General features: G+C 42.9%; 1 pseudogene; it reads right to left on the bottom strand.

Moving 5' to 3' along the window:
- Window positions 1-18,756: 18,756 nt before the first annotated feature.
- Window positions 18,757-19,674, bottom strand: LOC112321459 (calpain small subunit 1-like; annotated as a pseudogene).
- Window positions 19,675-24,681: the final 5,007 nt, after the last annotated feature.

Here is a 24,681-nt window from a genome sequence, read left to right as displayed (position 1 = left end):
TGATAGCTTTGCTGGATAGAGCAATCTTGGATGTAGGTCCTTGCCTTTCATGACTTGGAATACTTCTTGCCAGCCCCATCTTGCCTGTAAGGTCTCTTTGGAGAAATCAGCTGACAGTCTTATGGGAACTCCTTTGTAGGTAACTGTGCCCTTATCTCTTGCTGCTTCTAAGATTCTCACCTTCTCTTTAATCTTAGGTAATGTAATGATGATGTGCCTTGGTGTGTTCCTCCTTTGGGACTCTCTGAGCTTCCTGGACTTCCTGGAAGTCTATTTCCTTTGCCAGATTAGGGAAGTTCTCCTTCATTATTTGTTCAAATAAATTTGCAATTTTTTGTTCTTCCTCTTCTCCTTCTGGCACCCCCATAATTCGGATGTTGGAACATATAAAGATGTCCTGGAGGTTTCTAAGCCTCTCTTCATTTTTCTGAATTCTTGTTTCTTCATTCTTTTCTGGTTGGATGTTTCTTTCTTCCTTCTGGTCCACGCCGTTGATTTGAGTCCCAGTTTCCTTCGCCTCACTATTGGTTCCCTGTATATTTTCCTTTGTCTCTATTAGCACAGCCTTCATTTTTTCATCTAGTTTTTGACCAAATTCAACCAATTCTGTGAGCTTCTTGATTACCAGTGTTTTGAACTGTGCATCTGATAGGTTGGCTATCTGTTTGGTGCTTAGTTGAATTAGTTCTGGAGCTTTGAAGTGTTCTGTCATTTGGGCCTTTTTTTTTTTTTTTCTTGTCTCGGTGCTTCTGTTACTTAAAGGGGTGGAGCTTTAGGTGTTCCCAGGGGAGTGGTAATGCTGGTCGCTGTGCTGTGATGCTGTATGTGGGGGAGGGGCCGAGAGGGAGTAATGGCGCCCGCTCCACTCTCTGCCGGAATTCAGTCACTCCCTCTGCTCCCCACAATCTAATTGGGCCCCTCTGGTGCTGGTTCCCGAGTGGGTGGGCTTGTGCACGCTCTAGGCCCCTGTGGGTCTCTCCTACGACCTCTCCTGTGAGGCTGGGAGTTTCTCCTGCTGCCGCCCCAACCCCCACGGGGATTTTCAATCCAAGGTTTGAGGCTTTATTTTGTCACGCTGGAGCCCTGGGTTACTCGGTCTGCTTCGCTCCGTGCGGTTTGTCTGGTTTATCTATGTGCGAATGTGGGGTCGTGGGGTGCCACACGCCACACTGCTTGCCCCGTTCTCCGCAGCTCTGAGTTCGGCCCTCTCGGTTTATCTGTGTGCGACTGTAGGGCCGCAGGGTCTGCTAGTGGTTGACTGCCTGCCCCATTCGTCCCTCACTCCGCCAGTTTAGGTCCTGCCACGGCAACGCGAGTCCTCTCCGCCCCAGCTGCCTGTCTCCGCCCCTCCTACCGGTCTGGATGAATGTTTATTTTTTACCTCCTTGGTGTCGGACTTCCTTGTCATTCGATTTTCTGTCAGTTCTGGTTGTGCGAGGAGGCACAGTGTGTCTACCTACGCTGCCATCTTGGTTCTCCCAAAATCTTCTTAATAATTCAGAATATATGAAGAACTACAAATTGGTAAAAGAAAGACACATAAACCAATAGAAGAAATGGGTAGATGACATAAATAGTCATTTTTCATTACAGGAAGCCTGAATGGACAATAAACATATGAAAAGATGTTCAATGTCATTAGCAATTGGAAATGCAAATTTAAATCTGCAAAAGATATCATTTTACACACACCATATAGGCATACATTTAAAAATCTGAAAATATCCAGCACTGACAAGGAGATAGAGCATGTAAAACATTATTCATTGCTGGTGGAAGTATAAATTGGTACAACCACTTTGGGTCAATTTTGGTGTTATCTAATACATTTGAAGGTGCACATACTCTGTGGCCTGGCTGTTGCTTTCCAGAGAAACTCTTGCTCCTGTGCACCAGGAAGCCTGAACAAGAATGATCATAGAAGCACTGGTTACAATAGCAAAAAAAGAAAAGAAATAATATTAATGTCATTAACATGAGAATAGATAAATAAATTATGATATAGTCATTACGGTAGCCAGCCTCCAAGATGGCTGTTGGGAACCATCCTTCCTGGGTTCAGGAACTGTAGCCTCCCACAGCTAAGGCTGAGTGGAAAGACCTTAGGGACATAAGCTGCTTAGGAGACAAAAACCTATCCCCTCTGTTATGTCCCCCTCCTTGGCCTGGGCAGATGGCTGGTTAGCCAATGACAGATAAGATTCCTCAAGGAAGGAACAACCTAAGACAGGCACAGTCGTGAAGGGACCATCAAGGAAGGGCATAGGGGACTTTAGAGAAGGGGTGATGAACCTTCACCCCTCAGCTTTGTTATATAGCCTGTTATAGACCTCATTCTATCTGTAAGAAGTCTCCTAATTTCTTGGCTGCCTTACTCCTCCCTCCTGACTTAAGCCTAAAACAATGCTGGAGGCAGGTACAGCCCTGTGCTGAAAAGGGTGGTTCCCAGGGGGCAATCAGGCCTGAGAAATGATGCATTAAATCCTGCAAAACCTGCTTTGTTTAGAATGCCCTCAAGTTAATATGTACTAAATGTTTAGGGTCCAAGCACAAAATGAGTTTGTTTCCCCAGGTTTTATGGCCAATTGGCATCACTCTGTCTACTAGACCCTGACTCAAAAAAGGCCCTCATGATTTTTTTAAATGTCATCTGTTAACCGTATCTCTCTTCCTTGATCATTAGTGTTTAACACTGATTGATGAGCTTTACATATGTGCTATGTATCCCTATACAAGCTGAACTCAATAAAAGCCCAAGGAAAGAGGTGCTCAAGGCCCTTCTCCTCTAAGAGATCAGCCAGCCTTTTCTCCCCAAGCATATCATGTCTTGGCAGTCTTATTTCTTCCATGACGCTGGGGGATACTGTGAGACAGGGTCCCCCTCCGATGGCCACTTGATAATCAAGTTCTGGTGTTCATGTGCCTTGTGTAGTCCATTCCCACACTGAATAGAGGTGAAATGTGTAGCCAGTAGGACAATTAAGAAATAATGGTAGGTGACTTCCAAGGCTAGGTCATAAAAGTCATTGTGGCTTCTGCCTTGCACTCTTGGATCACTCTCTGGAAGAAGCCAACTACCATGTTTTAAGTATACTCAAGCAGCCCTATGCAGATATCCACATGGCAAGTAACTCAGGCCTCCTTCCAACAACCAGCATTAACTCTTGATCTTATGAGTGAAACACCTTGAAAAAGAACTATCAGCCCAGTCAAGCCTCCAGATGACTGCATACTTAGTCAATATCATGACTGCAAACTCGTGGGAGACCCTGATATAGAACAATGCAGCTAAGCCTCTCCTAAATTTCTTACCTATACAAATTGTTAATAGTTGTTTTGAGCTGCTAAATTGTGGAGTAATTTGTTGCACAGACATAGATAACTAATATGGGCATATAAAAGTACCACACAGTAGTGATAAGAAGCTATGGTTATAAGTAACATCATAAATCAATCTCATAAATATAATGCTGAGAGAAAAAAAACAAGTTGCAAAGATGTTCGGTATGTTATAATTCATATAAAGTTTATAAAATAAAAACTAAATATTATATTGTTAGAGATATACATATATATAATGAAACAAAGCAGGATAGTAAGATAATACTAAGTACAAAATTCAAGAGAGTAGTTACAGCCAGGAGGTAGGAAGGAACAGGCTGTCAGAGAAAGATACATAACAGTTTCTAGTGGAAATGTTCTACTTTTTAACTTGACTGATGGGTACACTGATGTTTATTATATTACTTTTGAATGTATGAAAAATGTCATTTTTAAAAGAAGATGGAAATAGTTGACTGTGTAAAGGAACTAAGGGTTCAATTATGCTAAAGGACAGGTAGAGGTCATTGATTATCCTGATAAACACCATTTCACTGAGTCATAGGTGAAAAGCCTGCTTGTAATGGGTTAGAAAGAGAATTGGGAGGTTGAGAAATTGACACAGCAAGTATCACCAACTCTCTGAGCTTCTTTGTAAAGGGGAAGAGAAAAATAATATGAAAGGAGGAGGGGAATAAAAAAGATATCTATTTTTGGACAGAATATATTTTGAAGATCTAACAGGAAGTGAAAATAGTTGTTTCAGGAGAGACAAGTGAGAATTTCATCTAGTCATGAATACTTTAGAGATGATGAAATACAAAAATTGTTTATAGATATAATTGATAGAATAGTGTTATTAACAAGGCTGGGTGAACAGCAGTCTGCATGCAAAAGAGTAGAGCCCACAGAGTTACATGATCTTAATTTAAGTCAGAATACTGATGATGAAGAAGACATCAAAACCATCCCTGGTGTCTTAGGGCAGGGATAAAGACAAAATTATGGAGCAGATACACTGTTTCCAGAAGGCATCTTTTGATTATTCTTTTGGTCTTATGGTCCTCTCTTCTTTTCTTCAGATTCTCTTCCCAGACTCAACCTTCCAGAATCTGATCTCAGTTAATAAAATCACACTGAAGTATAAAAAGTTAGGAAATTCATTTGGCTCCCTTTTGGGGAGCTTTGGCACTTAAATTCAACTCCATAGTTTAAGTTCTAAGTTGGAATATGTAGGTGTCTCCCCACTCTAACATTGTGTGACTCCATGAATTTAAAGTCCTTAGGACAAGTTAGTGGATATCTCAAACCAATTTAAATTAATCTGGAAAGAAGGTATTGATATTATACTTTAAATGATGAAGTGTGAGATCAGTTATGATGAGCCACCCTTCTTTTTTTGTATAGGTGTAGTTATATCGGTACTCCATTTATGCCATGTGGTCACATTGTAAAATTTGACAAATGCTACAGCTAGAGCCAACCATCTCTATAGGAAACCACACCTGAGAATGGAAAATAGGGAAGAAAGGCAAATCCTTTCATGATGTCAGATACCTAGGAGAAAGGCAAATCTTTCAGATCAGAAACTAGAATCAGAAGGGAGGCCCTAAATGATAAAAAGAGGTCTTTTGGGGGGAGGGGGTTAATTATAGAGAGATCAAGGTGTCCAGGGGGAACCTAGTAGCAAGAAATGAGCTGAGACCATGTAGGGAGACAGGCCAGGAGTACTCTTTCTTTGGGATCTCATTTGCAAAGGGAATGGACCTTGAGCCTTGGGGACAAAAGGAAAGCCATGGTGACATTAGAGTTTATTTCTAAGTGACTTATTTATATTTGTCATATTCTCCATGGCTCATCTCCACTGGCATCCAGTAGTCTTGCTGGGTCTAGCCTGTCTTAACAACAGTATCTAACATTATTGAGTACATACCATGTGACAACCACTGACTAAAGTCACCTGACCATGTGAGAGATCACCCATGTTAGGGAACACTCAAAGGATAGAATTAATACTCCTAGATCAGCCCCAAACTGATGTACCAAATTCTAATTCAAGGACTACATTTTGGAGACACTGGTACTTCCTTACGCTGGGAAAGTGAGATGATCCAAATAGGAGAGAATATTGAACTTGGAAATTGAGAGAAATGAATGAGGTCAAACTAGAAAAAACTCTGGTGAGAAAAGCAGAATCCAAGAAAATGTATTCAAAGAGAGACAAGGAGAAATACTGCTGAAAACAACAGTTACAGGGAACGACAAATGGAGAGAGGATATTTATTTCTTATTTTTAAAATCATTTTTAAAAATTTCAATTACAGTTGACATGCATTACTATTTAGTTTCAGGTGTACACCCAGTGGTTAGATATTACATAACTTAATAAGTGGTCATCCCAATAAATTTCACACCCACCTTGTTACTGAACCCAACCAGCAGGGGAGTCCTACCACTTGCCACCGGCCAGGCAAAACTCCAAAGATAGAGTGAAGTGGAAAGGAAAGGAATCTTTTACTTAACAATTTTCAAAGCTATTTAAATATTTGTAATTACAACTACTACATAGATTCAAGAACTGAAAATATTGCAAGACAACAGAAGAACTCACATAAACTTTTGTATAAGACACCCAAAGAAAAAATCACACCTGTCACCCTCTGCCAGCTCAGTTCAAGTTTGCATCAGTAACCTCTTCTCCCACCCCAAAATATTGTAAATGTAGGTGGCTTAGTGGGCCTCTAGTCACTGTCTAGCTTCAGGAGTCTTTCAGAGACTGTGCCTCCAGGTCTTCTACTTGTGGCTCACTGTCCTCTTTCTACTGACCCTCACTAGCCCACACTGGTGACCCTTGAGATTCTGCTTGTGGGGAGAGTCCCAGGGCCTGCCACTGACAGTCCCAAGCCTCCTTCTCTCCCCTCTTACCATCCCTAATGGCCAGGGCCCAGGACCTCCAGCCCTAGGTGGCCAGAAAAGAGGGGAGATCCAAAAAGGAAGTGTCATTTTGCATATTCCTGTTAAATTATCTCACCCAGAATCCTTTGTGTGGCCCAATGTGTGTTGCCCTGGTTGCTAGGGTGACACACACGTGTGGAACTCAACCCCTCCCCCATTTGGGGGGTAAGGTCCCTGTTACCCATTACAACTGCCCCCTTTTAACATTCTGGATACTTGTAATCTTACAAGGGCTAATGGATGAAGGTCTCGTTCTTCTGTAACTACTTCCTGTTGGCCAAGGACGTAGTCCTACCTATCCTCTGGTCCAGAGGTCACTAATAAAAGGGTGTCTGTAATTGAGGGGAGTATTCATGAAAGGGAGAAGAATCTTGCAAGGTCAGTTGGTTGTCCCTGGAAAGTGGCATGCACAATGTCCAAAGGCTGTCATCGATGGGCAGTTTGGCAACCTTTTGTATTCTGGGGACAACAAATTTAGCAAGAGGATTAGAAGGCACAATCAAAACTACACAACTAAATAACCTCAATTCCCCCCTTTTAATACTTCTGGACCTTTCCTGTCCAAATCATTAAAGCAGAAAAAGAAAACCAGTTTCAAAACAAAGCTGGTAGGCTTCCCCCATACTTCATCAACTCAACCATCTAGTCCAGCCAAACCATTGAATCTTAGGAGGCGGCAATGTAGGTGAGCTTCTCAAGTGGGGCGGACCTACACCATCTCTGAGTCTGTAAGATTATCTTCTGAGAGGACATTCAGCTACAAGGCCTTTGCTGAAATTATATCAAGCAGTGACAATTTGACAAATCCTTCATGTAAAATAATTCAACTTCTAAGAGAAAACCAACTTTGAGGACAGTTAGCCACACTAAAGTTCAATATTCTTAATTGAGCCTTGTGATTTTTCTTAAAACCTGATTCCTGTCCCTAAGATTATCCTCATTGTCATCCAAATTCTAGAAGGATGAGGTAGGGAAAAAATACATAGCATAAAGGAAAATCCTTGTCCTTCCAGTATATGACAGTTTTATCTTTGTGCCTTATGTCTTTTGTTACTTCACTTTTCAAATTAATGTGAAGTTTTAACCTTTAGAAACCTCAATTTATTTTCAAAGCATAAACCCAAAGTGAGAACAGAGTTTCAGAAAAAGTCCCCCTAATGACTGGAACTAGCCTTAGAATCTTGTCTTGCACAAACCGGTTCCACTAATCAGTCACACAGACAACCTCTCTGCGATCCACATGGCATGAAGCCCAACCAGCAGAGATGTTATTCAGTACCACAGATGACCTTTATGGGGTCCAAATGGCACAAAGCCCAAATGGCAGAGATGTTATCTTGTCCCAACCGGTACCACAAATGACCCTGGCCAGGTCCAAATGTCATGAAGCCTAAATAGAGCAGAGACAGAAGATTCCTGGTGTGAACAAAACAGCTAAGTACCCCCTAGTCTCCACAAGAACAGGAAATAAGCAAAGAATAACTGTGACCAAGAACTGAGGTTTCTTTAATTTTAAGTTAAAACTCTCACAACTTTCTATACTCATTCAGAAATAACCATAACTCACTTTCAATCCTTGTTCTTTTTAACAGTGGAAAGGACCATACCCTACTACAGTGTCAAGCAGCCAAAAGTCCCTACATTTTCAAACACATAAATAAAGTATGGAACATGGTCACTTTGCATTGGGGCACACTGTCTTCTTCTGAAAGAGAAATTTCAAATCTCCTTCTGGAGCATAAGTCTAGCTGTCCTTTTCAGAACGCTGCAGTAGTGTTCAAATCCTCCTCAGGAAGTGCCTCTTTTATGTGTGGTGGATCCAAGGCTTAATTCCTGTGAGCTTTACAGAAGAGTGTTCTGTCAGTAAGATGTCTTAAAGACCAGTCTGTTGCTCAGCTAGCTGCTGTTCAGGTCCTTGAGTCTTCAGATTTTTAGTAAGATTCAGTCCCCTGGTTGGAATGGGTGTAAGGGCTCATCAGATGGGTAGGTGGACCTGCAATGAGCAAACGTGCAGAATGGTTAGTGTTTGCCATAAATGTTGCACATATTGCTGAATTTTTATTGATGTTCCAAATCTAGGGGTATGGCACTCCCAGAACCAAGATTTGGAAGAGTCTCCCATGAAGTATTTCAAAAGGGTTTAACTTAAGCCCACTTCTGGGTGCTACCCTAATCTGGAGCAAAGCAATGGGAAGAGCCTGGTCCTGTTTCACATGCATTTCCTGGCAAATTTTTGCCAGGGTCTTCTTTACTATGTGATTCAGTTTCTCAGTCTTTCCCAAAGATTGAGGTCTCCAAGATGAGTTTAGTTTCCATCTTATTTGCAGTGCCTGTCCAACGTTCTGGGAGATCTCTGAAGTGAATGATGGTCCATTCTCACTCCAAACACAGTGAGGAAGGCCAAACCTGTAAATTATTTCTTTACATAGAAGTTTTACTACCTCAGTCGCCTTCTCAGTTCTACTAGGGTATGCCTCTACCCATCCAGAAAAAGTGTCTACAAAAATGAATAAAATTTTGAAATTCCCTCTGGTTTTAGGCATTTGTGTAAAGTCTACTTGCCAGTCCTCAAAAGGGCATAACTCTTTATATTGTACTCCCTTTTTTGCTAGGGTGCATTCTGTTTTAGGATTGTTCTTGGCATATATCTAATAGGCATGGGTAATCCTCTGAATTGTCCTGTGCAAATGAGATCTTTTCAAATGTGGCCTAATGAATCCCAACAAAGCATCCCTTCCAGAATAGGTCTCTTCATGTAGGTGTTTGAGGATGGGATACACTAGAGCCTTGGGAATGAAGATCGTACCATATAGAATTAGGTGTTGAATTCATAGCATATAGAATTAGGTGTAGAATTCATACCATATAGAATTCTATGTGGTGTTGATCTTCCATATAAAATTAGGACCAGTGTTAGAGAATCCCCACTCATGGGCCCATTTCTCATCCCATTCTGTCTAGTAGGGTTTAAATTTTGACAGGTCCAAACAGTGTATCAAAGCCCCCAGGCATGGCAGGCTGCCTGTCTTGCGGCCTGTCTTGCTGCTTTATCAGCAGTTTGGTTTCCCTAGCTCATTTGGGAACTATCCCTTTGATGTTCTGGGCAGTGCATTATGGCAACCTGGTCCAGTAGATTCACTGCCTCTAACAGTCGTAAAATCCCCTCTGAATGACTACTATCTTTGTTCCCCAAGGTTAGGAGTCCTCTCTCCTTCCATATTGCTCCATGGGCATGGGCTACCATGAACGCATATTTGGAGTCTGTGCAGGTGTTAACCCTCTTTCCCTGGGACAGTACTAATGTTCTCATCAGGGCTATCAGTTCAGCTCTCTGTACTAAGGTTCCTGGTGCAAGTGCTTGGACTTCTGTTACCTTGTCAACGGTTACTACCGCATACCTGGCTCATCACTGGCCAGTGTCCATGAAGCTGCTCCCTTCTTTGTACAGCTCCCAGTCTGTTGCTCCCAGTGTTTGGTCCAGTAAGTCCAGCCTGGTAGAATAAACTTGGTCAATAATTTCCATCGGTATGCTGGAGGGCTGAATCTCCCTCTGAGTCTGGGAACAGAGTGGCCAGATTCAAAGTAGTGGTAGTCTTCAGGGTAACATTTGTGTTGTCCAACAGAAAGGCCTGGTATTTTCCCATGGGCTCTGACATTAGTCAATGCCCTCCTTTCAGCTCCAGTAGAGTTAGGACCTGGTGTGGTACCAATACCTTAGTAGTCTGTCCCAAAGTAAATTTCTCAGCTTCCAGTAAGATGTCACATGTAGCTGTCACTGTCTGGAGGAGTGGTGGCCATCCCTTTGTCCTGTGATCCAACTTCTCTGAGAGATTGGCTAGGGGTCTGGGGATATTTCCCAGAGCCTGCGTTAGTAACCCTAGTCCAATCCTCTGGCTTTTATGAACGTACAGTATTGATGCAGATCCCAGCCCGTGGGATCTGTGTGCTGTGGCAGCAATAGACAAATACACACGGACTACAGAAATCTTGTGGAGAAAAAGGGACGGCATGGCCACTCTCTTAAGTGAGAGAGGGCGAGAGGGCCAGAGAGAGCCCAAGAGACAGAGCCCAACCCCTGCCTTGACAGGCTTTTATTGTTTTTCTGGGCACATTACATCGAGGATGGTCCTCATTTACTATGCACAGGCTCACTGTAGGTGATTACCTTTTACAGACAACAAAGGAAAGAATGCTGGTAACTACTTCAAAGAGAAGGATGTTAGAGCTCAAGGGGGAAAGTGGTTGAACTGGTTACACTCTGTACTTGGGAGGTTTAGCACAGATTTTAGGAAGTTAAAGATACTCAGTACACATTTGCTGCCTCAATTCAGGTAAGAGAGTTTTAGCAAAAGCAAGTCTAATAGCAGCCTAGGTACAATGCAGGCCTGATTCCCCATGGGAGAACCTGTCTGTGGGCGTGGGTCCTGCCTGCCGGACCTCACTCCCATACAGTAGGAAAGGTTTCTGTACATTGGGTGATCCTAGTGCGGAAGCCAAAACTAGCTTTTCCTCCAAGGTATCAAATGCTACCTGACAATCCATTGCCCATTCAAAAGGTCCAGAGTCCAGTCCCATCAAGGAATTATGCAGTTGCTTTGCTATAAGTAAGTCCAAAGATTGCAATCCAAATTCGAAGAACCCTGTAATCTCTAAGAACTCCTGAATCTACCATTGGTTCTCTGGGATTTTTAGTGTAGCAATTGTTTGCTTACTTTGTTTAAGTATATTTTATTGACTACGCTGTTACAGTTGTCCCAGTTTTTTACTCCTCTTTATCCTCCATCTGCCCTGCACTGTCCCCCACCCTCCAGCACTCCCCTCCCCCTTAGTTCATGTCCATGGGTTGTACATATAAGTTCTTTGGCTTCCCTATTTCCTACACTATTCTGGTTTTTAAATCAATCAATTTATTTTTAGAGAGGGGGAAGGTAGGGAGAAAGAGAGGGAGAGAAACATCAATGTGTAGTTGCCTCTTGAGCACCCCCTACTGGGGACCTGGCCTGCAACACAGGCATGTGCCCTGACTGGGAATCGAACTGGTGACGCTTTGGTTTGCAGGCCAGCACTGAATCCACTGAGCCACATCAGCCAGGGCTATTTCCTATACTATTCTTAACCTACCTCTGTCTTTTTATGCCTACCAGTTATTCTTCTTATTCCCTGTACCTTTCTCCCATTCTAACCCTTCCCCCTCCCCAATGATAACCCTCCATGTGATCTCCATTTCTGTGATTCTGTTCCTGTTCTAGTTGTTTGCTTAGGGGGTTTTTTGTTGATAGTTATGAGTTTGTTGTCATTTTATTGTACATAGTTTTTGATCTATTTCATAGATAAGTCCCTTTACCATTCCATATAATAAGGGCTGGGTGATGATGAACTCCTTTAACTTGACCTTATCTGGGAAGCACTTTACCTGCCCTTCCATTCTAAATGATAGCTTTGCTGGATAGAATAATCTTGGATGGAGGTCCTTGCCTTTCATGACTTGAAATACTTCTTTCCAGCCCCTTCTTGCCTGTAAGGTGTCTTTTGAGAAATCCGCTGACAGTCTTATGGGAACTCCTTTGGAGGTAATTGTGTCCTTTTCTCTTGCTGCTTCTAAGATTCTCTCCTTCTCTTTAATCTTGGGTAATGTAATGATGATGTGCCTTGGTGTGTTCCTCCTTGGGTCCAGCTTCTTTGGGACTCTCTCAGCTTCCTGGACTTCCTGGAAGTCTATTTCCTTTGCCAGATTAGGGAGGTTCTCCTTCATTATTTGTTCAAATAAGTTTGCAATTTTTTGTTCTTCCTCATCTACTTCTGGCATCCCTATGATTCGGATGTTGGAATGTTTAAAGTTTTCCCAGAGGTTCCTAAGCCTCTCCTCATTTTTTGGAATTCTTGTTTCTTCATTCTTTTCTGGTTGGATGTTTATTTCTTCCTTTTGTTCCAAATTGTTGATTTCAGTCCTGGTTTCCTTCCTGCCACTGTTGGTTCCCTGTATATTTTCTTTTATTTCACTTTGTGTAGCCTTCATTTCTTCCTTCATTTTGTGACCAAATTCAACTAATTCTGTGAGCATCCTGATTACCAGTGTTTTGGACTCTGCATCAGATAGGTTGTCTATCTCCTTATCGCTTAGCTCTTTTTCTTGAGTCTTGATCTGTTCTTTTTTTGTTTTTTAAAGAGTTCATTTATTTATTTTTAGATAATGGGGTGTTAGGGAGAAAGAGAGGGAGAGAAATATCAATATATGGTTGCGTCTCACATGACCCCCACGTGGGACCTGGCCTGCAACCCAGGCATGTGCCCTAGACTGGGAATCAAACCAGCGATTTCCAGGCTGGCACTCAATCCACTGAGCCACATCAGCAGGGCCGAACTGTTCTTTCATTTGGGCCATATTTCTTTGTCTTGGTGCACCTTTTACATTGTAAGAGCCTTAGGTATTCACCAGGGTGGGGCAACCCTCTTTGCTGCATTGTGGCTCTGTTTGTGGGGGAGGAGTCAGAGAGGGAGCAATGCTGCTTGCTCACTCTGCTCTAGCCCCACTTTCCGATGAACTCTCCTGTGAGACTGGGAGTTTCTCTCAACTTCACAACCTCTAGTGGCATATTTTACCACTAGAGGTTTTGAGTCTTTCATTTCCCGGTGAACCAGCCCCTCCTCACCTGCACGGTCCACCACCTTGCGGTGGGTCAACCTGGCTGCCCATCTCTTCCCTCTTCTACCAGTCTGGATGAATGTTTCTTTAACTCCTTGGTTGTCAGATTTCCATGCACTTTGATATTCTGGCAGTTATGGTTGTTTATTGTTTTTAAAGTGGTTGTTATCCTTGTTTTGGTTGTGTGAGGAAGCAGAGCATTTCTACCTATGCCTCCATCTTGGCCAGAACTCCAATGGTTTGCTTTCTATTTGCCCTTAAGCTCCTAGTGCCCTGTTTCAGTCGAAATCCCAGGTATTCCACATCCTGCTTGCAAATCTGGGTCTTGTGAGCCAATACCTTATATCCCCTTTTTGCCAAATAATTTAGAACTGTGATGGTGTTGAGCAAACAGTCCTCATAAGTGCTGCTAGGTATCAGTATGTTATCTACATATTGCAGAATAATCCTGATCTCAATTGACTGTCCCTTAAGTCCTTGGCTCATACTTCACCAAATATAGTTGGGGAGTTCTTAAATCCTGGCAGCACAGTCAAGCAGTATCAGAGTGTGGCTTTTTTCTGGGTCCTGGTATTTAAAGGCAAATAATAGTTGAGCCTGTTCATCTACTGGGATGTAGAAAATTCATCCTTTGAGTCTAGGACTGAAAACCATTTGTTATCTCTATGTACTATGGTCAACAGAGTGTAGAGGTTGGACACTGTAGGATGAATGTCTTGCACAATGTCATTTATAGCTCTAAGATCCTGTACAAACCAATATTCATCACAGTGAGGTTTTTTGACTGGCAAATGTGAGTGTAATAGGGAGACTGGCATGACCGAATCAGTCCCAATTTTAAGACCTTCCGCAATATCAGTTGAATCTCCTCCAAAGCCTCCTTTTTGAGGGGATACTGTTTCTCCCATGGGATCTGCACCCCTTCTTTTATGTTGACTTTTATGAGTTGGATATTAACTACTTTACCTGAGGTTCCATCAGCCCAAATGGTTTAATCAATTTGTTCATAGATCGCAGGTGGGGAGTGTTCGCCTCCCAGGCCTCCAGGCAAGTCAGGAGCACCTGGAGCTGTACAGCATGTTGCAGTGGGACCTCCACACATAATTTCTGCTTTCCAGGATAAAGTGGAAGCTATTAGTGCATGCAATTTGCAAAGTAAATCTTGGCCCAGCAATGGAATGGGACACTCTGGTATGTAGAGAAAACTGTGTACAATCCTCTGATCCCCAAGCTGGTATTCTATAGGTTGAAGGAAAGCCTGTTTTTATAACTGTGCAGTCACTCCAGTGACCATTACTGCATCCTAACTTCTCTAAGTTAATTTTGTATTCAAGACTGAATATGTAGCTCCTGTACCTACATGGAAATCAATACTATCAACCCTACCCAAAGCTTCTGTGGGGAAATAGTAACAGGTTGGGAGATGTCCAAGGGAGCCTCTGGGCCTTCTCATTCATCATCAGATTCCCCTCACCGTTTTAACGTTTCTCAGCGAGGGTTTTCATTTCTATTTTCCTTTTTGAACTTTGGGCACTCCTTTCCCCAATGGCCCTCCTCCTAAGGGGCCTCTCCTCTTTCCTTTAGGGTTCTGCCTTTGCCTCTAAATGCTCTATTTTGTTTCTAAGAACACCATGACTTGTTTTATCTTTTTTGTTCCTTGGCATTATAGACTATAGGCCATGTCTACAGGCTGAGAAGGATTCATTCCCAATGCCTCATCTAACTTCTGGAATTTCCTTCTAATATCTGGAGCACTTTGTCCAATAAAGGTCATGTTCACCATCTGCACATTTCCTGGTGCCTGCAGGACAGCATCAGTGTGCTTTCTATAGGCATGGTAGATCCTTTCTAAAAATTAAGAAGGGTCTTCATTTGGTTTTTGTTGAAGGGTCTATATCCTATTCAGGCTCTTGCTTAGACACCTCTTTCTTAAACCCTTCCAGGATACACTTTCTGTAATGTTCCAGGAAAGTGAGGCCCCCATCATTTGGGTTCCAATCAGGCTCTGTCAAGGGAATTGCCCCAGCTGGGTTGGGGGTCCCATTGGGATTCTCTTGGTGGAGACATTAGGCCTTTTTGTTTGCTTTATTTATAATCAGCTGTCTGTCATCTACAGTTAATAAGATGTTAAGGAGAGCCTGTACATCTGTCCAGCTCAGAGGATGAGTGGCAAAAATGGAGGTGATAAGATCTGCTGTTCTCTGAAGATCCTCACTATATGAGGGGTTGGAATTCTCCCAATTCAGTAAGTCTGAAGTGGAGAATGGAGTATAGGCCCAATAGCAGCCAGTAGGCTGGCCTTCTGAGTTACTACACCTATAGGATATTGCCTCAAAGGGAACTGCCTTGCTCCAGACAGGGAGGTTTTCTAGCCAAATTGGGTACCCTGATGGGTTTTTGAGGCGGAGACCTGTCCCTTGCCATAGTGCCAGGGGTAGAGCCATTGACTCTGTGGGCCCCACTCCAGGAGTAGCTAGTGGTGAGGGTGATGACTGGGGAGGTCTTCCTGCTACTAATCCTATGGCCCCTTGGTTCAGGACATTAACAAGACTTATTTCCTCATTCTCTTTTTCTTCCTGTGTCTTACTCTTAGGGATGTGTTTTGAGGCCATTTCCCTCCTCTGTGCCATCAAGCAGTTCTCTGTCCCTGGCAAAACCCTATTATGCAATGATATAAATGCATTGACATAATGGATTTCATCTCACCTGCCTAACTATTGGCAATACTGTTTCAATTACATGATGCTATAGTAACTTAGGGAAACATGCATGGGCCACCTTTCCCACCATCCAAAACATATGTAGGCCACACAGTATTACATTAATAAATCAATACCTCCTTGGACATTGTATAATAGCAGTACACGCCCAAATCCTACCCTATGGGCTCCCTCTAGGAGTCAGCACAGAACTGCCCTTATTGGCCCAGGCCTACAAAGCTATGACTGAAAGAATGCAGGCAAACTGTGAACATATAAGCAGAACTTGAACCCGCAACTCCATCTGACAAGCAGGTTTTGGGGGTCCTATCTTTGGCCAACTGATGCTGCAAATTGTGGCTTTCAAGCTGTGCCCACTCACCACCGTCCCCTTCCCCGCCCCCCGCCACACCAAACTCAGATGCTCCTTTCCCAATCCTAGCTTCATGACATTCCTAGGCCAGTCTTCAGCCAGACCATGGTTCACAGCCCCAAAACTCGGGTGATCCTTCCTCCTTTTTAGTCTATCCCCTCCCCAGCCCCATTTCCTTTCCACCAGCCAGGCACGTTTAAGCGGCTGATGCCTCTAGTGGGCATACAGAGGATTTCCCAGAAACTGGGAAAACCCACAGTTTCATCCCTCAGGGGGTCCTCCTGCCATGAGCAGCTAGGGTCTCAGCAGAGTTGCCATTTTCTGTTACTGAACTCAACCAGTGGTGGTGGTGGTGGGGTCCTCACTGCTTGCCAGGCAAAACTCCAGAGACAGAGTGTGGTGGAAAGGAAAAGAATCTTTTACTTAACAATTTTCAAAGATATTTAAATATTTGTCATTACAACTATTACATAGATTCAAGAACTGAAAATAATGCAAGACAACTGAAGAAGGCACATAATCTTTGGTCTAAGACACCCCCCAAAAATCACCCTGTCACCGTCTGCCAGCTCAGTTCAAGTTTGCACCAGTAACCTCTTCTCCCACCCCCAAATAGTGTAAACGTAGGTGGCTTAGTGGGTCTCCAGTCACTGTCTAGCTTCAGGCGTCTTTCAGAGACTGTGCCTCCAGGACTCTTCCTTGTAGCGTGCTGTCCTCTTTCTACAGGACCACACTGGCAATTGTCGGCAGGCCTGTGCTGGCGATGCTTGACACTCCCACGCCTGGGAAGGGGTGTGGAGTCTGTGGCTGTTGACAGGTCTGAATAGGGCAGGGGTGTGGGGCCTGAAAGAACTGAGCCTCCTCCTCTCCCCTTTCACCATCTCTAATGTTCAGGGCCCAGGATCTCTAGCCCCTGGAAACTGGGAATGAGGGGAGATCCAAAAAGGAAATGGTGTTTCTGCACACTCCTTTTAAACGATCTCCCTCCAGAACCCCTTGCATGGCCCAGTGCACATTACCCCAGGGTCCCCACTACCCCATACCAACCTGGCATGATTCGTAGCTATTAGACTATTATCGACTATATTCCTTATGCTGTACTTTGTATCCCCATGACTATTCTGTAATAACCAATTTGAATTTCTTAATCCCTTCAACTCTTATACCATTTCCCCAATGCCTCCCATTTGGCAACTGTCAAAATGTTCTCTGTATCTTTGATTTTGTTTCTGTTCTGCTTGTTTGTTTATTTTGTTTTTTAGGTTCAGTTGTTGATAGATATGTATTTATTGCCATTTTATTGTTCATAGTTTTGATCTTGTTTTTCTTCTTCTTAAAGAAGACCCTTTAATATTTCATATAATAGTGGTTTGGTGGTGATGAACTCCTTTAGCTTTTTCTTGTCTGGGAAGCTCTTTATCTGTCCTTCAATTCTAAATGTTAGCCTTGGTGGGTCAAGTAATCTTGGTTATAGGTCCTTGCTTTTCATCTCTTTGAATATCTCTTGCCATTCCTTTCTGGCCTGCAAAGTTTCTGTTGAGAAATCAGCTGACAGCCTTATGGGAGCTCCCATGTAGGTAGCTAACTCCTTTTTTGTTGCTGCTTTTAAGATTGTCTCATTGTCTTTAATCTTTGGCACTTTAATTATTATATGTCTTGGTGTTGACCTCTTTCAGTTTATCTTGTTTGGAACTCTCTGTGCTTCTGGATTTCTTTGTCTATTTCATTCACCAAGGAAGGGAAGTTATCTGTCATTTTTTTTTTAATAGGTTTTCAATTTCTTGCTGTCTCACTTCTCCTTCTGGCACTCCCATGATGCCAATGTTGGCATGCTTGAGGTCAGAGGATATTTAGGAAAGGAGTACATATGAGTAGAACGAGCATTATCCTTCTAATTGCATTATTTGAAATTATACATTGGTTGCCCGAATCTTTTAATATCTAATCCACTGTACTTCAATCTAACTTGGAAGTAAGTAGCTTATTCTATTATGTTAAGATACACTATCTTAATCAATTCCATATTCTCCAAATCAGTTTTGCATCACTGGAAACATTTTTCTGGTTTTATGATATTTTTAAAGTATTGTAATATACTATTTCTTTAATTGGATCCTTTATCTCTGTTGTCTCAAATTCATCTGAGTAGTATCTGTTCTAGTGTCCTAAAATGAAACCATGTCAGTCCATGTGAAATTTTTGTTCTAAACATTTCAGTTTCCATTCTTGATCTGTTGGTGGCAGTTTGAAGTGTGGGCAAAGGAAGCTGGGGGGTTGTGGGGTGTGTGTGTGTACTTTTTTCATGTCATAGGTCAGAAACTAGAACATTTTTCTGCCTCTGAGATAGAGAGAAGAAAGAAAAATGTGGCCTTTCAGCCAAAGTCATTTCTTGGTCCCAAAGTGTATCTGGTCATGTTCCTTCAAGGTGTCCTCTAGTTGTGCCTTTTTTGAAATAGAGGATAAATAATCATGGACAGGGGGGAAGGTGGTAATGATATTTTCAGAACAGAGAAGAGTGTGTTAGCCGAATTTGCAGCAGAAAACCTAAACTTGATACCTTTGCTGAAGCTGATTCACAGCAGGGCAAAAGCACTCCTATGTGAATGCATGTTACTTCCTGCTAAAATTATACTGAATTCTTTTCTTATTATCATAAGAAAAAAATCTAGGAAATTCTGTAATTGATTTTTTTTTTTCCAGCAGCAACTGGGGTAAATTTATTTCCTATAGGGCTTGGCAGGCTGGGAGAAGAAAACACAGGCACTAGAGCATGTGGGCCTGTTATGGCGTGGAGTTCAGCTGCCTGGGTAGTTAACTGAACAGGTGTGCCAGGGTGCACAGGGAAGGGGGTGACCCTCCCAGAACTTAGAGAAAGGCCCTTGGGGAATGGAAGCAACATAGCTTGGCACAGATGTACAAGAAAGGTCATGGACAGGGTGAGAAGTGGGTGTGCAGAAAGTGGAGGACCCATGGGACAGGCTGTGTTAAAATGTCTTAGAGCCAGGGGTAACTTGGGGCATGGCATGTTGGGACATGTTGGGCTCTAGCTGTTGTCTGAGAAGCAGGATGCCAACGGCTGGAAGAAAGGAAAAGCTGGTGAGTCAGCACACCCCACAAAGATATGACTACAGACAGGATTAGCCCTGGGAGAGACCAAAAAGTCCAAGGTGACACCTATAGTGAGGTGATGAGGGAGAGGTCTGGGGTTCCCATTCAGGAATACATAGTCAGCTGCAGCCCCTCCTGGATGTTCACCTGAATTTGTCCAATGTTATCTTTGTCAAGAGATTTGAAGGCACAGAACATGGCATCCAGCCTGACCAGGGAGCTGATGAAGTTGTCAAAATCCGTGTTCCCTCTCTCATCAGAGTAACATCAGATGATCATGTTGTAGAGATGCTCATTTAGGTGGAATCCTGCTGCCTCAAAGGCCCCCAGGAGTTCACTGCTGCCAATGGTCCCTGAATGGTCAACATCAAATTGTTTGTATATGGCCTACCACTTTTGATATTGTTCCACAAATACTTGAATTCATCGAAACCCAGCTTGCCCGTTGTGTCACTATCCATCACGGCCACCATGCTGCGACAAGTGTCAATGCCAAAACCATCGGTCTTCAAATCAGGGTGTCGGGTCACGACCTTGTTGAGAATGTTCATGAGTTTTATTGCACTGACCACCATATCATCTCCAGCCAGATGGGCAAAGAGCCGCCGGAACTGCCCGACCTCCTCACTCTCATTGGCCCCAATGTTGGAGCAATGGGTTCGTGGAAGCGGGGTTTCTGGGTTGTAATGAGCAGCCACTTCGCTGATCGCACTAATGATCCCGCCCAGGATGCGCCTGGCAGTTTAGCCGCTGCCGCCTTCAGGCCTCCGAGCACATTCCCCAGACCCCCGCCCAGACCCCCGCCTCCCCTGCCTTTCAAGAACGAGTTAACCAGGAACGTGGCTGCGACTCAAGATTCCACATCTCTCACAAGTCCGCGAGTCCGCTCTGTAATTGACTTTTAATGAATAAAAATACAATGTATCAAAACACTTGTTTTCAGCAAGCCCTATGATAGTCAAATGTTGTCCACTATGAGGCCCAAAGCTCGCCCCATTTCTGAGCCATTATTTACGAGGACAGGAACACACTTATACATCTTTCCTCACTTCTGACACCATCACTAACTAGGTTGGGTCAAGAATTTGTTGCTGTGTAAAGACCTGGCATCTCCTGAGTGGTGTACAGGCCCTGTTATTGTGCCCCCTCAAAATTCGTGTGTTGAAGGTCTAACCTTCAGTAGCTCTGACTGTGACTGTATTTGGAGAGAGGGTGTTTAAATAAGTAGTTAAGGTTAAATAATTCCCTTAACAATAAGCAATAAATGTGCTTTAAACAGAGAGATCACCTGTCAACATCTGGGTGGTTTCCCAACACCAGGCACTCTGAGTCCCTGTTTTGTTTCTTTCTTCATCATCCTGGGCTGCTGACATTTCTACATGCTTTGGAGCCTAATGTACTGAGGCTATAGACTGAGATGTTTGAAGGCTTTGCTTGGGGAATGAGTCCTCTGTGGAGGATGCAGAGAAGTTAAGGAATGTGATTCTGGTTTGATTATAACAGGACTACATGTAATACCAGAAATAAAACAAAGCTGAATGTATTATTTACTATAGTGAGGGGGAGCTATGCTAGTTAGACTCAGTCTCTCTGAACAGAATACAGTATTAACTTATAAAAGGTTTTGGGAGCATGGAGTTCAAGGATTGAAAGACTGTCAGAGGTATAAGGGGGTTAACATCATCTGTAGAGGTGTGGTTGCTGGCTGACCTACTGTTGATAGGGTGGCACTCGGGGACGGGGTGCTTACTAAAGTGAGTCAATCTCTGATTGTTAGGTTGTAAAAACTTGTTCATTGAGGCAAGTTTTAGATTGTCTTCCTTGTCAAATTTGTCTGATCATTTCTTCATGATTAGATTCATGGGACTGTACAATTCCTGGATGGGGTTTTATGTGTCTCCTAATATGAGGCAATAAGAAAGTACAAAACACCATCTACAAATTAATCGTGACAAAATTATTTAACATGAATCTAATCATGAAGAAATGATCAGACAAATTTGACAAGGAAGACGATCTAAAACAACTCACCTGGTATCTTCCAAAAAGTTCCATGTAACGCACACAAAAAAAAAGTGAGAGGGGGGACTACTCTAGATTAAAAGAGACAGAATGAACATAGTGACCAAATGCAATGTGTCAACTTCAACTGAATCCTGCATCAAACAACAAAAAATATTTGTATCACCCATACTTCCTGAAGACATCCACAGTGGCCTTTGTGGTATAGAAAGAAAAAAAAAAAAGCACTTCTCGTGGAATAGATCCACCACTCAGAACCCCAATGAGACCACTCAGATCAATAGAGAAACAGGGAGAGTTATTTATTCCCCAAAATACTTAGGTAGCTGGGAAATAGAAATCTGTTTTGTGGGTGTGTTTTTTTTGCTTTGTTTTGTTTTGATTTTTACCACTCAAAGGATTAATACAACCAGGGAAGCCTAGAAGAACTATTAAATCTATCAGAGATGCTCCTGCAGAGAGTGACAGGGCTGTTGTAACCAATACATATTAATCCTGCTACAAGTCTTGGAAGCCACCAGGAATGCTGCTGGGAAGTGAGAATCTGGGGAACCTCATTACCCATGCAGCAAAACTCACCCACTGCTACCACTTGCCATAATACAGCCAGTGTAGTGCCAGGGCTGAAAGGAGGGACCATGCTGCGAACTACAGACTGCACTGGAAAACATAAGTAATGACTGTGAAATGACTTCTCACTGAGAGGGAAAGCAGGGGCTCCTGCCTGAGTCCAGGGTCAGTGAGACAGTCCAAGACTAGAGGATCCACTAGGGGGCAGTGGAGTACAGAGCCTAAGGGAACGGGCTCACAGTCAGAGAGCCCAGATCTGTCTTGGCTTCTCCTCTTTGCAGAGAGGTGAGGTAAGCTTAGTCACAACCCCTCTGAGCTTTAGTTTCCTCAACAGTAAAATGGAGATGAGAATATGATTTACAATACAGATTTGTTGTAGGTAATACATATGCCTCACATTGGAAAACTCAGTTACTATTAACTATTATTATCATCCACTGAAATACCATTATTCACAGGAAAACTAGAGGGGAAGGCTGTCCCTGCACATACACATACATCTTGGGTGCAGGCATGTGCAGCAGAGCAAATGAGGACCAAACACATTGAAATTTATGAAGCAAAGCATGGAAAAAGCTGCTCACGAAGGTGAGTTGAGGAATGAATCACGAGGGGAACATGGAGACCTGCGACACATCAGGGTAGGGGTCACCCACCCATATTCTCTAGCTGTAACCTTTCTTTAATTTCTTTAGAATTTCTTAAAACAGTGGTAAAATACACATAATATATAATTCACCATCTTAACTATTTTAGGTGTCTAGTTCAGTGGCATTAAGTACATTCACATTATTGTACAAACATCACTACCACCCATATACAGAACATTTTCATCTTGTAAAACTGAAACTCTGTACCCATTAAATAACAACTCCCCATTCTCCCCTCCCACAGCCCCTGGCAACCACCATTCTACTTTCTGTTTCTATGAATTTCACTAGTCTAAGTATCCCTTCTAAGTGGGATTATGTACTATTTTTCTTTATAACTGGCTTATTTCACTTATCATAATGTCCTCAAGGTTCATGCTTAAATAGCATATATCAGAATTTTCTTCCTTTGTAAAGGAAGAAAATATGATATTCTGTCATATGCATCTATCACATTCTGTTTATCTTCTCATCCTTCAGTGGATGCTTGTAACCCTTGTTTAATTCCTTTTGAACCAGATGGTCCATCAAGCATTTCTGGAGCAGGTTAAGTAACCAAAGAAATCGGTGGCTGACTCCTGGAATGAGGCAAGACCTCCAGTAGGGCAAGGCCCTAAGAAAACAAGACATGATTTGCAGACAACGGAGGAAAGAATTCAGCCAGTATAGAGACTCACATGTGTATGCAGTCTCTAAATGTAACTCACACAGTTGAGGGCTTTGTGTAGTACCCATGGCAGTCACTCCCTCTCAGCTCCAAACACATGCTTCTCTATTTAGCTTTGTGATGCTGGGCTGAGATCCTGCAAAACCTATGTTGGGCTCTACCACTTATGGATGTTACAGGAAGGCTGCAAACCTGGAAGAAGGAGAGACTTGAAATTCCTTTCTGCTTATGGTTCTTCTGAGCAACACCCCAGCAATGCCTCTTTACCCAGGAGGGGCAGTGCCTTCCTATAGCAGCAGCTGAATCCTGAATTTAATTGTTCCCACACTTGAAGAGACAGTTTCATTGCTTCTGACCATCACCAGCCAGCCAGCAGCCCCCTCAGAGGTCTGGGTCCCAGGCCCATGGGGCCACTCCTCTGAGTTATGGGTTCCAATGACCCCAGGTACTCACCCTGTTTGTCTAGCCTAAGAGGTGGTAGCTGTTTCCTCTGTGAGATCATGGAATTCTCTCTTGACTTTCATATAGTTAACAGTTCTTTATATTTAGTTCTTTCTTTTCAAATTATTGTTGTGGTTTTGTCTGTTGAATGTCATCTAAATGATACACCCTTCCCCCCTAAAACCACCATCTCGAAACTTCAGTGCTCTCTCAGGCAGCGTGTTTAACCCCAGACACCTCACTCTCATAAGGATGACCTGGCCTCCAGTTTTATCCAGAAAATAAAGTTGTTATAGGTGCAATCAAACATGCCTCCCTCACCACCCAATTTGTAAAAATTTCTGTAGGTAATTTATTTTCTTTAGTCTTAGAGGATAAAGCACTTTTTTCCTGTTTAATTCAAAATCTTCCATAGGTGTTGCGTTCATCCCCATGTCTTCTAGGACCCTGCTCTGTCCCTTACACATATCCTCTCCCAATTTTTAACATGCTCTTTTCTACAGTTTCTGAGGAGCTAACTAAATACAGGTAAATGGTTTGGTAGGGGCATCTTTTCCTCTCTCCTGTTAGCCACATCCATATTTCCCCCATAATATATTCATCCCCAAGTCTGAACTTCCAGACAAGCTCTGTGTTCCCAGCGTCAAGAACAGTGGCTGGCAGAAAAGAGACAGTAAGTGACAATCAGTAAGTGTTTACTGAATAGGTAAGATAGTCAGAAGTCATTCTTTACCTGCTTGCTGAAGGAATCAATGAATGGGTGGCATTTTGTAGTTAGCAGAGCTCACAGCACACCTTAAAGTCACATTTCTCCCAGAGTGGTCCTTGGAACTGCTTGGGGAGCTTGTTAAAATGGTGACTCAAAACTCACAGTGATGGAAGTATGTGAAAGGGACACAGGAACCAACTGAAAGAGCTCCCAGTGGCCAAAACTGGGACAATTTGAACAAGAAAACAAAGTACGTGTTGGGTTATCACCTGAAGTGTAAAGTAAATACTATATATGAGTCCATACTGGTATAAATGTATCATCAAATAAGTAAATGGGAGAGAAGATACACATCTCCTATGTAGAAGAATTCCAAATAATTAATATAGATACTCTGCCCTCAAAGAGGTGGAGCGTAACTTACCCCTCAGGTGTAGGCTGTATGTACTGGCTTCCTTACAAAGAGAATAGTGGGCGTGGGGGGGCAGTAATTTTATAGGAGAGAAATCCGACTAACACTACT

The sequence above is a fragment of the Desmodus rotundus genome, chromosome 13 (assembly GCF_022682495.2).
Source record: "Desmodus rotundus isolate HL8 chromosome 13, HLdesRot8A.1, whole genome shotgun sequence".
Taxonomy (NCBI): domain Eukaryota; kingdom Metazoa; phylum Chordata; class Mammalia; order Chiroptera; family Phyllostomidae; genus Desmodus; species Desmodus rotundus.
This window is presented reverse-complemented; position numbering and strand designations above follow the sequence as displayed.